This window comes from Ranitomeya imitator, chromosome 9, assembly GCF_032444005.1.
Source record: "Ranitomeya imitator isolate aRanImi1 chromosome 9, aRanImi1.pri, whole genome shotgun sequence".
In the NCBI taxonomy this organism is placed as follows: domain Eukaryota; kingdom Metazoa; phylum Chordata; class Amphibia; order Anura; family Dendrobatidae; genus Ranitomeya; species Ranitomeya imitator.
In genome coordinates, this window is record NC_091290.1 from 156191822 (window position 1) to 156206753 (window position 14932).

Here is a 14932-nt window from a genome sequence, read left to right on the forward strand (position 1 = left end):
GGTCTACCTATGATGTAAATTACAGACGCCTCTCATCTTTTTAAGTGGTGGAACTTGCACTATTGCTGACTGACTAAATACTTTTTTGCCCCACTGTATATACCTGTCAGTCCTGTGGGCCCAAGTACAGAGCAGCCCGACGCGCGTTTCGGAGTTCCTTCGTCAGGGGGTGATGTACTATCAGAAGCGGAGGTATATATATACTTACAGAGGACGCCGATAGGAATGGATAATGGCTATGGCGGCGCACGCGCTGTCAGGAAGACACCGGAAGCACACAGCGCCAGCGTCACGCAACCCGGCAGTGGAGTCTTTCTTATCTATACTGGATCTGTGCAGCGTGCCCGTCCGTATACCACATCTGTCTTGTCTATACTGGATCTGTGCAGCGTGCCTGTCCTTATACCACATCTTTCTTGTCTATACTGGATCTGTGCAGCGTGCCTGTCCGTATACCACAGAGAATCAAAAGACGTGGGCACAGCTACTTACTGACTCGGGCATCCTCCTTGACAGCGGTGGACACCGCGTCCTGACCCGCCTCTACTACAGCCCGCAGCCGCGGCATTGATCGGAGACTGACATCTCCTAAGGGATTTCCCTGCGATTTACCTCGCTTACAGTAGCATTTCCTCAGCGGCTCTCCTAAACTCTTCTTAGTACGTAACTGACGAAGGCCAGACCAGGCCGAAACGTTTTTCATACTACGAAATAAAATACCACCAGTTTGACTCAAGTTGAGTGCCGGGTTCTATTTATCTATATGTCCGTATACCACATCTTTCTTGTCTATACTGGATCTGTGCAGTGTGCCCGTCCGTATACTTCATCTTTCTTGTCTATACTGGATCTGTGCAGCATGCTCGTCCGTATACCACATCTGTCTTGTCTATACTGGATCTGTGCAGCGTGCCTGTCCTTATACCACATCTTTCTTGTCTATACTGGATCTGTGCAGTGTGCCCGTCCGTATACCACATCTTTCTTCTCTATACTGGATCTGTGCAGCATGCTTGTCCTTATACCGCATCTTTCTTGTCTATACTGGATCTTTGCAGTGTGCCCGTCCGTATACCACATCTTTCTTGTCTATACTGGATCTGTGCAGTGTGCCCGTCCGTATACCGCATCTTCCTTGTCTACAATAGATCTGTGCAGCGTGTACGTCCGTATACCACATGTTTCTTGTCTATACTGGATCTGTGCAGCGTGCCCGTCCGTATACCACATCTGTCTCTTCTACACTGGATCTGTGCAGCGTGTCTTTCCTTATACCGCATCTTTCTTGTCTATACTGGATCTGTGCAGCGTGCCTGTCCGTATACCACATGTTTCTTGTCTATACTGGATCTGTGCAGCGTGCCCGTCCGTATACCACATCTGTCTTGTCTACACTGGATCTGTGCAGTGTGCCTGTATGTATACCGCATCTTTCTTATCTATACTGGATCTGTGCAGCGTGCCTTTCCTTATACCGCATCTTTCTTGTCTATACTGGATCTGTGCAGCGTGCCCGTCCGTATACCACATCTTTTTTGTCTATACTGGATCTGTGCAGCGTGCCCGTCCGTATACCACATCTTTCTTGTCTATACTGGATCTCTGCAGCGTGCCAGTCCGTATACCGCATCTTTCTTGTCTGTACTGGATCTGTGCAGTGTGCCCGTCCTTATACCACATCTTTCTTGTCTATACTGGATCTGTGCAGCGTGCCTGTCCTTATACCACATCTTTCTTGTCTATACTGGATCTGTGCAGTGTGCCCGTCCGTATACCACATCTTTCTTGTCTGTACTGGATCTGTGCAATGTGCCCGTCCGTATATCACATCTTTCTTGTCTATACTGGAACTGTGCAGCGTGCTTGTCCTTATACCGCATCTTTCTTGTCTATACTGGATCTGTGCAGCGTGCCCGTCCGTATACCACATCTTTCTTGTCTACACTGGATCTGTGCAGTGTGCCCATCCATATACCGCATCTTTCTTGTCTATACTGGATCTGTGCAGCGTGCCGTACGTATTCCACATCTTTCTTGTCTGTACTGGATCTGTGCAGCTTATCCGTCCGTATACCGCATCTTTCTTGTCTACACTGGATCTGTGCAGCGTGCACGTCCGTATACAACATCTTTCTTGTCTACGCTGGATCTGTGAAGTGTGCCTGTCCGTATACTGCATCTTTCTTCGCTATACTGGATCTGTGCAGCGTGCCCTTCCAGATACTGCATCTTTCTTATCTATACTGGATCTGTGCAGCGTGCCCGTCTGTATACCACATCTTTCTTGTCTACACTGGATCTGTGCAGTGTGCCCGTCCGTATACTGCATCTTTCTTGTCTATACTGGATCTGTGCACTGTGCCCGTCCGTATACCACATCTTTCTTGTCTATACTGGATCTGTGCTGCGTGCCCGTCCGTATACTGCATCTTTCTTATCCATACTGGATCTGTGCAGCGTGCCCGTCCGTATACCACATCTTTCTTGTCTATACTGGATCTGTGCAGCATGCTTGTCCTTATACCGCATCTTTCTTGTCTATACTGGATCTGTGCATCGTGCCCGTCCGTATACCACATCTTTCTTGTCTATACTGGATCTGTGCAGCGTGCCCGTCCGTATACCACATCTTTCTTGTCTATACTGGATCTCTGCAGCGTGCCCGTCCTTATACCACATGTTTCTTTTCTATACTGGATCTGTGCAGCGTGCCCGTCCCTATACCACATCTTTCTTGTCTATACTGGATCTGTGCAGCGTGCCCGTCCATATTCCGCATCTTTCTTATCTACACTGGATATGTGCAGCGTGCCTGTCCTTATACCGCATCTTTCTTGTCTATACTGGATCTGTGCAGCGTGCCTGTCCTTATACCGCATCTTTCTTGTCTATACTGGATCTGTGCTGCGTGCCCATCCGTATACCGCATCTTTCTTGTCTATACTGGATCTGTGCAGAGTGCCTGTCCGTATACCACATCTTATCTACTGGATCTGTGCAGCATGCTTGTCCTTATACCGCATCTTTCTTGTCTATACTGGATCTTTGCAGTGTGCCCGTCCGTATACCACATCTTTCTTGTCTATACTGGATCTGTGCAGCGTGCCCGTCCGTATACCACATCTTTCTTGTCTATACTGGATCTCTGCAGCGTGCCCGTCCTTATACCACATCTTTCTTGTCTATACTGGATCTGTGCAGCGTGCCTGTCCTTATACCACATCTTTCTTGTCTATACTGGATCTGTGCAGTGTGCCCGTCCGTATACCACATCTTTCTTGTCTGTACTGGATCTGTGCAATGTGCCCGTCCGTATATCACATCTTTCTTGTCTATACTGGAACTGTGCAGCGTGCTTGTCCTTATACCGCATCTTTCTTGTCTATACTGGATCTGTGCAGCGTGCCCGTCCGTATACCACATCTTTCTTGTCTACACTGGATCTGTGCAGTGTGCCCATCCATATACCGCATCTTTCTTGTCTATACTGGATCTGTGCAGCGTGCCGTACGTATTCCACATCTTTCTTGTCTATACTGGATCTGTGCAGCTTATCCGTCCGTATACCGCATCTTTCTTGTCTACACTGGATCTGTGCAGCGTGCACGTCCGTATACAACATCTTTCTTGTCTACGCTGGATCTGTGAAGTGTGCCTGTCCGTATACTGCATCTTTCTTCGCTATACTGGATCTGTGCAGCGTGCCCTTCCAGATACTGCATCTTTCTTATCTATACTGGATCTGTGCAGCGTGCCCGTCTGTATACCACATCTTTCTTGTCTACACTGGATCTGTGCAGTGTGCCCGTCCGTATACCGCATCTTTCTTGTCTATACTGGATCTGTGCACTGTGCCCGTCCATATACCACATCTTTCTTGTCTATACTGGATCTGTGCTGCGTGCCCGTCCGTATACTGCATCTTTCTTATCCATACTGGATCTGTGCAGCGTGCCCGTCCGTATACCACATCTTTCTTGTCTATACTGGATCTGTGCAGCATGCTTGTCCTTATACCGCATCTTTCTTGTCTACACTGGATCTGTGCAGCGTGCCCGTCCGTATACCACATCTATCTTGTCTATACTGGATCTGTGCAGCGTGCCCGTCCGTATACTGCATCTTTCTTATCCATACTGGATCTGTGCAGCGTGCCTGTCCGTATACCACATCTTTCTTGTCTACACTGGATCTGTGCAGCGTGCTTGTCCTTATACCGCATCTTTGTCTACGCTGGATCTGTGTAGGGTACCCGTCCGTATACCACATCTTTCTTGTCTACACTGGATCTGTGCAGCGTGCTTGTCCTTATACCGCATCTTTCTTGTCTACACTGGATCTGTGCAGCGTGCCCATCCATACACCGCATCTTTCTTGTCTATACTGGATCTGTGCAGTGTGCCCGTCCATATACCACATCGTCAATACTGGATCTGTGCAGCGTGCCTGTTCGTATACCACATCTTTCTTGTCTACACTGGATCTGTGCAGCGTGCTTGTCCTTATACCGCATCTTTCTTGTCTACACTGGATCTGTGCAGCGTGCCCGTCCATACACCGCATCTTTCTTGTCTATACTGGATCTGTGCAGCGTGCCGTACGTATTTCTTGTCTTGTCTATACTGGATCTGTGCAGCGTGCCCGTCCATATACCGCATCTTTCTTGTCTATACTGGATCTGTGCAGTGTGCCCGTCCGTATACCGCATCTTTCTTGTCTATACTGGATCTGTGCAGTGTGCCCGTCCGTATACCACATCTTTCTTGTCAATACTGGATCTGGGCAGCGTGCCCGTCCGTATACCACATCTTTCTTGTCTATGCTGGATCTGTGCAGCGTGCCTGTCCGTATACCACATCTTTCTTGTCTACACTGGATCTGTGCAGCGTGCCCGTCCATACACCGCATCTTTCTTGTCTATACTGGATCTGTGCAGTGTGCCCATCCATATACCGCATCTTTCTTGTCTATACTGGATCTGTGCAGCGTGCCGTACGTATTTCGCGTCTTGTCTATACTGGATCTGTGCAGCGTGTCCGTCCGTATACTACATCTTTCTTGTCTATACTGGATCTGTGCAGTGTGCCCATCCATATACCGCATCTTTCTTGTCTATACTGGATCTGTGCAGCATGCCGTACGTATTTCGCGTCTTGTCTATACTGGATCTGTGCAGCGTGCCCGTCCATATACCGCATCTTTCTTGTCTATACTGGATCTGTGCAGTGTGCTCGTCCGTATACCGCATCTTTCTTGTCTATACTGGATCTGTGCAGCGTGCCGGTCCATATACCGCATCTTTCTTGTCTATACTGGATCTGTGCAGCGTGCCCGTCCGTATACCACATCTTTCTTGTCTATACTGGATCTGTGCAGTGTGCCCGTCCGTATACCACATCTTTCTTGTCTATACTGGATCTGTGCAGCTTGCCCGTCGTATACCGCATCTTTCTTGTCTACACTGGATCTGTGCAGCGTGCACGTCCGTATACAACATCTTTCTTGTCTATACTGGATCTGTGCAGTGTGCTTGTCCTTATACTGCATCTTTCTTGTCTATACTGGATCTGTGGAGTGTGCTTGTCCGTATAGTGCATCTTTCTTGTCTATACTGGATCTGTGCAGCGTGCCCGTCCCTATACCACATCTTTCTTGTCTACACTGGATCTGTGCAGTGTGCCCGTCCAGATACTGCATCTTTCTTATCTATACTGGATCTGTGCAGCGTGCCCGTCCCTATACCACATCTTTCTTGTCTACACTGGATCTGTGCAGCGTGCCCGTCCAGATACTGCATCTTTCTTATCTATACTGGATCTGTGCAGCGTGCCCGTCCGTATACCGCATCTTTCTTGTCTACACTGGATCTGTGCAGCGTGCCCGTCCCTATACCACATCTTTCTTGTCTACACTGGATCTGTGCAGTGTGCCCGTCCGTATACCGCATCTTTCTTGTCTATACTGGATCTGTGCACTGTGCCGTCCGTATACTGCATCTTTCTTGTCTATACTGGATCTGTGCAGTGTGCCCGTCCGTATACCGCATCTTTCTTGTCTATACTGGATCTGTGCAGTGTGCCTGTCCGTATACTGCATCTTTCTTGTCTATACTGGATCTGTGCAGCGTGCCCGTCCATATACCGCATCTTTCTTGTCTATACTGGATCTGTGCAGCGTGCCCGTCCATATACCGCATCTTTCTTGTCTATACTGGATCTGTGCAGCGTGCCGTACGTATTTCGCGTCTTGTCTATACTGGATCTGTGCAGCGTGCCCGTCCATATACCGCATCTTTCTTGTCTATACTGGATCTGTGCAGCGTGCCCGTCCGTATACCGCATCTTTCTTGTCTATACTGGATCTGTGCAGCGTGCCCGTCCATTTACCGCAACTTTCTTGTCTATACTGGATCTGTGCAGCGTGCCTGTCCGTATACCACATCTTTCTTGTCTATACTGGATCTGTGCAGTGTGCCCGTCCGTATACCACATCTTTCTTGTCTATACTGGATCTGTGCAGCTTGCCCGTCCGTATACCGCATCTTTCTTGTCTACACTGGATCTGTGCAGCGTGCACGTCCGTATACAACATCTTTCTTGTCTATACTGGATCTGTGCAGTGTGCTTGTCCTTATACTGCATCTTTCTTGTCTATACTGGATCTGTGGAGTGTGCTTGTCCGTATAGTGCATCTTTCTTGTCTATACTGGATCTGTGCAGCGTGCCCGTCCAGATACTGCATCTTTCTTATCTATACTGGATCTGTGCAGCGTGCCCGTCCGTATACCGCATCTTTCTTGTCTACACTGGATCTGTGCAGCGTGCCCGTCCCTATACCACATCTTTCTTGTCTACACTGGATCTGTGCAGTGTGCCCGTCCGTATACCGCATCTTTCTTGTCTATACTGGATCTGTGCACTGTGCCGTCCGTATACTGCATCTTTCTTGTCTATACTGGATCTGTGCAGCGTGCCCATCCGTATACTGCATCTTTCTTATCCATACTGGATCCTCAGCGTGCCTGTCCGTATACCGCATCTTTCTTGTCTACACTGGATCTGTGCAGCGTGCACGTCCGTATACAACATCTTTCTTGTCTACGCTGGATCTGTGCTGCGTGCCCGTCCATATACCGCATCTTTCTTGTCTATACTGGATCTGTGCGGCATGCAGTACATTTTCCCGCTTCTTGTCTATACTGGATCTGTGCAGCGTGCCCGTCCGTATACCACATCTTTCTTGTCTATGCTGGATCTGTGCAGCGTGCCCGTCCATATACCGCATCTTTGTCTATACTGGATCTGTGCAGCGTGCCCGTCCGTATACCACATCTTTCTTGTCTATACTGGATCTGTGCGGCGTGCCCATCCATATACCACATCTTTCTTGTCTACACTGGATCTGTGCAGCGTGCTTGTCCTTATACCGCATCGTTCTTGTCTACACTGGATCTGTGCAGTGTGCCCGTCCATATACTGCATCTTTCTTGTCTATACTGGATCTGTGCGGTGTGCCCGTCCGTATACTGCAGCTTTCTTGTCTATACTGGATCTGTGCAGCGTGCCTGTCCGTATACCACATCTTTCTTGTCTATACTGGATCTGTGCAGTGTGCCCCTCCGTATACCACATCTTTCTTGTCTATACTGGATCTGTGCAGTGTGCCCGTCCGTATACCGCATCTTTCTTGTCTATACTGGATCTGTGCAGCGTGCCCGTCCATTTACCGCATCTTTCTTGTCTATACTGGATCTGTGCAGCGTGCCTGTCCGTATACCACATCTTTCTTGTCTATACTGGATCTGTGCAGTGTGCCCGTCCGTATACCACATCTTTCTTGTCTATACTGGATCTGTGCAGCCTCCCCGTCCGTATACCGCATCTTTCTTGTCTACACTGGATCTGTGCAGCGTGCACGTCCGTATACAACATCTTTCTTGTCTATACTGGATCTGTGCAGTGTGCCCGTCCGTATACCACATCTTTCTTGTCTATACTGGATCTGTGCACTGTGCCGTCCGTATACTGCATCTTTCTTGTCTATACTGGATCTGTGCAGCGTGCCCATCCGTATACTGCATCTTTCTTATCCATACTGGATCCTCAGCGTGCCTGTCCGTATACCGCATCTTTCTTGTCTACACTGGATCTGTGCAGCGTGCACGTCCGTATACAACATCTTTCTTGTCTATACTGGATCTGTGCAGTGTGCCCCTCCGTATACCACATCTTTCTTGTCTATACTGGATCTGTGCAGTGTGCCCGTCCGTATACCGCATCTTTCTTGTCTACACTGGATCTGTGCAGCGTGCCCGTCCATTTACCGCATCTTTCTTGTCTATACTGGATCTGTGCACTGTGCCGTCCGTATACTGCATCTTTCTTGTCTATACTGGATCTGTGCAGCGTGCCCATCCGTATACTGCATCTTTCTTATCCATACTGGATCCTCAGCGTGCCTGTCCGTATACCGCATCTTTCTTGTCTACACTGGATCTGTGCAGCGTGCACGTCCGTATACAACATCTTTCTTGTCTACGCTGGATCTGTGCTGCGTGCCCGTCCATATACCGCATCTTTCTTGTCTATACTGGATCTGTGCGGCATGCAGTACATTTTCCCGCTTCTTGTCTATACTGGATCTGTGCAGCGTGCCCGTCCGTATACCACATCTTTCTTGTCTATGCTGGATCTGTGCAGCGTGCCCGTCCATATACCGCATATTTATTGTCTATACTGGATCTGTGCAGCGTGCCCGTCCGTATACCACATCTTTCTTGTCTATACTGGATCTGTGCGGCGTGCCCATCCATATACCACATCTTTCTTGTCTACACTGGATCTGTGCAGCGTGCTTGTCCTTATACCGCATCGTTCTTGTCTACACTGGATCTGTGCAGTGTGCCCGTCCATATACTGCATCTTTCTTGTCTATACTGGATCTGTGCGGTGTGCCCGTCCGTATACTGCAGCTTTCTTGTCTATACTGGATCTGTGCAGCGTGCCTGTCCGTATACCACATCTTTCTTGTCTATACTGGATCTGTGCAGTGTGCCCCTCCGTATACCACATCTTTCTTGTCTATACTGGATCTGTGCAGTGTGCCCGTCCGTATACCGCATCTTTCTTGTCTATACTGGATCTGTGCAGCGTGCCCGTCCATTTACCGCATCTTTCTTGTCTATACTGGATCTGTGCAGCGTGCCTGTCCGTATACCACATCTTTCTTGTCTATACTGGATCTGTGCAGTGTGCCCGTCCGTATACCACATCTTTCTTGTCTATACTGGATCTGTGCAGCTTCCCCGTCCGTATACCGCATCTTTCTTGTCTACACTGGATCTGTGCAGCGTGCACGTCCGTATACAACATCTTTCTTGTCTATACTGGATCTGTGCAGTGTGCTTGTCCTTATACTGCATCTTTCTTGTCTATACTCGATCTGTGGAGTGTGCTTGTCCGTATAGTGCATCTTTCTTGTCTATACTGGATCTGTGCAGCGTGCCCGTCCAGATACTGCATCTTTCTTATCTATACTGGATCTGTGCAGCGTGCCCGTCCGTATACCGCATCTTTCTTGTCTACACTGGATCTGTGCAGCGTGCCCGTCCCTATACCACATCTTTCTTGTCTACACTGGATCTGTGCAGTGTGCCCGTCCGTATACCGCATCTTTCTTGTCTATACTGGATCTGTGCACTGTGCCGTCCGTATACTGCATCTTTCTTGTCTATACTGGATCTGTGCAGCGTGCCCATCCGTATACTGCATCTTTCTTATCCATACTGGATCCTCAGCGTGCCTGTCCGTATACCGCATCTTTCTTGTCTACACTGGATCTGTGCAGCGTGCACGTCCGTATACAACATCTTTCTTGTCTACGCTGGATCTGTGCTGCGTGCCCGTCCATATACCGCATCTTTCTTGTCTATACTGGATCTGTGCGGCATGCAGTACATTTTCCCGCTTCTTGTCTACACTGGATCTGTGCAGCGTGCTTGTCCTTATACCGCATCGTTCTTGTCTACACTGGATCTGTGCAGTGTGCCCGTCCATATACTGCATCTTTCTTGTCTATACTGGATCTGTGCGGTGTGCCCGTCCGTATACTGCAGCTTTCTTGTCTATACTGGATCTGTGCAGCGTGCCTGTCCGTATACCACATCTTTCTTGTCTATACTGGATCTGTGCAGTGTGCCCCTCCGTATACCACATCTTTCTTGTCTACACTGGATCTGTGCAGTGTGCCCGTCCGTATACCGCATCTTTCTTGTCTATACTGGATCTGTGCAGCGTGCCCGTCCATTTACCGCATCTTTCTTGTCTATACTGGATCTGTGCAGCGTGCCTGTCCGTATACCACATCTTTCTTGTCTATACTGGATCTGTGCAGTGTGCCCGTCCGTATACCACATCTTTCTTGTCTATACTGGATCTGTGCAGCTTGCCCGTCCGTATACCGCATCTTTCTTGTCTACACTGGATCTGTGCAGCGTGCACGTCCGTATACAACATCTTTCTTGTCTATACTGGATCTGTGCAGTGTGCTTGTCCTTATACTGCATCTTTCTTGTCTATACTCGATCTGTGGAGTGTGCTTGTCCGTATAGTGCATCTTTCTTGTCTATACTGGATCTGTGCAGCGTGCCCGTCCAGATACTGCATCTTTCTTATCTATACTGGATCTGTGCAGCGTGCCCGTCCGTATACCGCATCTTTCTTGTCTACACTGGATCTGTGCAGCGTGCCCGTCCCTATACCACATCTTTCTTGTCTACACTGGATCTGTGCAGTGTGCCCGTCCGTATACCGCATCTTTCTTGTCTATACTGGATCTGTGCACTGTGCCGTCCGTATACTGCATCTTTCTTGTCTATACTGGATCTGTGCAGCGTGCCCATCCGTATACTGCATCTTTCTTATCCATACTGGATCCTCAGCGTGCCTGTCCGTATACCGCATCTTTCTTGTCTACACTGGATCTGTGCAGCGTGCACGTCCGTATACAACATCTTTCTTGTCTACGCTGGATCTGTGCTGCGTGCCCGTCCATATACCGCATCTTTCTTGTCTATACTGGATCTGTGCGGCATGCAGTACATTTTCCCGCTTCTTGTCTATACTGGATCTGTGCAGCGTGCCCGTCTGTATACCACATCTTTCTTGTCTATACTGGATCTGTGCAGCGTGCCCGTCCGTATACCACATCTTTCTTGTCTATACTGGATCTGTGCGGCGTGCCCATCCATATACCACATCTTTCTTGTCTACACTGGATCTGTGCAGCGTGCTTGTCCTTATACCGCATCGTTCTTGTCTACACTGGATCTGTGCAGTGTGCCCGTCCATATACTGCATCTTTCTTGTCTATACTGGATCTGTGCGGTGTGCCCGTCCGTATACTGCAGCTTTCTTGTCTATACTGGATCTGTGCAGCGTGCCTGTCCGTATACCACATCTTTCTTGTCTATACTGGATCTGTGCAGTGTGCCCCTCCGTATACCACATCTTTCTTGTCTATACTGGATCTGTGCAGTGTGCCCGTCCGTATACCGCATCTTTCTTGTCTATACTGGATCTGTGCAGCGTGCCCGTCCATTTACCGCATCTTTCTTGTCTATACTGGATCTGTGCAGCGTGCCTGTCCGTATACCACATCTTTCTTGTCTATACTGGATCTGTGCAGTGTGCCCGTCCGTATACCACATCTTTCTTGTCTATACTGGATCTGTGCAGCTTCCCCGTCCGTATACCGCATCTTTCTTGTCTACACTGGATCTGTGCAGCGTGCACGTCCGTATACAACATCTTTCTTGTCTATACTGGATCTGTGCAGTGTGCTTGTCCTTATACTGCATCTTTCTTGTCTATACTCGATCTGTGGAGTGTGCTTGTCCGTATAGTGCATCTTTCTTGTCTATACTGGATCTGTGCAGCGTGCCCGTCCAGATACTGCATCTTTCTTATCTATACTGGATCTGTGCAGCGTGCCCGTCCGTATACCGCATCTTTCTTGTCTACACTGGATCTGTGCAGCGTGCCCGTCCCTATACCACATCTTTCTTGTCTACACTGGATCTGTGCAGTGTGCCCGTCCGTATACCGCATCTTTCTTGTCTATACTGGATCTGTGCACTGTGCCGTCCGTATACTGCATCTTTCTTGTCTATACTGGATCTGTGCAGCGTGCCCATCCGTATACTGCATCTTTCTTATCCATACTGGATCCTCAGCGTGCCTGTCCGTATACCGCATCTTTCTTGTCTACACTGGATCTGTGCAGCGTGCACGTCCGTATACAACATCTTTCTTGTCTACGCTGGATCTGTGCTGCGTGCCCGTCCATATACCGCATCTTTCTTGTCTATACTGGATCTGTGCGGCATGCAGTACATTTTCCCGCTTCTTGTCTACACTGGATCTGTGCAGCGTGCTTGTCCTTATACCGCATCGTTCTTGTCTACACTGGATCTGTGCAGTGTGCCCGTCCATATACTGCATCTTTCTTGTCTATACTGGATCTGTGCGGTGTGCCCGTCCGTATACTGCAGCTTTCTTGTCTATACTGGATCTGTGCAGCGTGCCTGTCCGTATACCACATCTTTCTTGTCTATACTGGATCTGTGCAGTGTGCCCCTCCGTATACCACATCTTTCTTGTCTACACTGGATCTGTGCAGTGTGCCCGTCCGTATACCGCATCTTTCTTGTCTATACTGGATCTGTGCAGGGTGCCCGTCCATTTACCGCATCTTTCTTGTCTATACTGGATCTGTGCAGCGTGCCTGTCCGTATACCACATCTTTCTTGTCTATACTGGATCTGTGCAGTGTGCCCGTCCGTATACCACATCTTTCTTGTCTATACTGGATCTGTGCAGCTTGCCCGTCCGTATACCGCATCTTTCTTGTCTACACTGGATCTGTGCAGCGTGCACGTCCGTATACAACATCTTTCTTGTCTATACTGGATCTGTGCAGTGTGCTTGTCCTTATACTGCATCTTTCTTGTCTATACTCGATCTGTGGAGTGTGCTTGTCCGTATAGTGCATCTTTCTTGTCTATACTGGATCTGTGCAGCGTGCCCGTCCAGATACTGCATCTTTCTTATCTATACTGGATCTGTGCAGCGTGCCCGTCCGTATACCGCATCTTTCTTGTCTACACTGGATCTGTGCAGCGTGCCCGTCCCTATACCACATCTTTCTTGTCTACACTGGATCTGTGCAGTGTGCCCGTCCGTATACCGCATCTTTCTTGTCTATACTGGATCTGTGCACTGTGCCGTCCGTATACTGCATCTTTCTTGTCTATACTGGATCTGTGCAGCGTGCCCATCCGTATACTGCATCTTTCTTATCCATACTGGATCCTCAGCGTGCCTGTCCGTATACCGCATCTTTCTTGTCTACACTGGATCTGTGCAGCGTGCACGTCCGTATACAACATCTTTCTTGTCTACGCTGGATCTGTGCTGCGTGCCCGTCCATATACCGCATCTTTCTTGTCTATACTGGATCTGTGCGGCATGCAGTACATTTTCCCGCTTCTTGTCTATACTGGATCTGTGCAGCGTGCCCGTCCGTATACCACATCTTTCTTGTCTATGCTGGATCTGTGCAGCGTGCCCGTCCATATACCGCATCTTTATTGTCTATACTGGATCTGTGCAGCGTGCCCGTCCGTATACCACATCTTTCTTGTCTATACTGGATCTGTGCGGCGTGCCCATCCATATACCACATCTTTCTTGTCTACACTGGATCTGTGCAGCGTGCTTGTCCTTATACCGCATCGTTCTTGTCTACACTGGATCTGTGCAGTGTGCCCGTCCATATACTGCATCTTTCTTGTCTATACTGGATCTGTGCGGTGTGCCCGTCCGTATACTGCAGCTTTCTTGTCTATACTGGATCTGTGCAGCGTGCCTGTCCGTATACCACATCTTTCTTGTCTATACTGGATCTGTGCAGTGTGCCCCTCCGTATACCACATCTTTCTTGTCTATACTGGATCTGTGCAGCGTGCCTGTCCTTATGCCGCATCTTTCTTGTCTATGCTGGATCTGTGCAGCGTGCCCGTCCATATACCACATCTTTCTTGTCTATACTGGATTTGTGCAGCGTGCCTGTCCGTATACCACATCTTTCTTCTCTATACTGGATCTGTGCAGCGTGCCCGTCCGTATACCGCATCTTTCTTGTCTATGCTGGATCTGTGCAGCGTGCCCGTCCCATATACCGCATCTTTCTTGTCTATACTGGATCTGTGCAGTGTGCCCATCCATATACCGCATCTTTCTTGTCTATACTGGATCTGTGCAGTGTGCCCGTCCGTATACCACATCTTTCTTGTCAATACTGGATCTGGGCAGCGTGCCCGTCCGTATACCACATCTTTCTTGTCTATGCTGGATCTGTGCAGCGTGCCTGTCCGTATACCACATCTTTCTTGTCTACACTGGATCTGTGCAGCGTGCTTGTCCTTATACCGCATCTTTCTTGTCTACACTGGATCTGTGCAGCGTGTCCGTCCATACACCGCATCTTTCTTGTCTATACTGGATCTGTGCAGTGTGCCCATCCATATACCGCATCTTTCTTGTCTATACTGGATCTGTGCAGCGTGCCGTACGTATTTCGCGTCTTGTCTATACTGGATCTGTGCAGCGTGTCCGTCCGTATACCACATCTTTCTTGTCTATACTGGATCTGTGCAGTGTGCCCATCCATATACCGCATCTTTCTTGTCTATACTGGATCTGTGCAGCGTGCCGTACGTATTTCGCGTCTTGTCTATACTGGATCTGTGCAGCGTGCCCGTCCATATACCGCATCTTTCTTGTCTATACTGGATCTGTGCAGTGTGCCCGTCCGTATACCGCATCTTTCTTGTCTATACTGGATCTGTGCAGCGTGCCGGTCCATATACCGC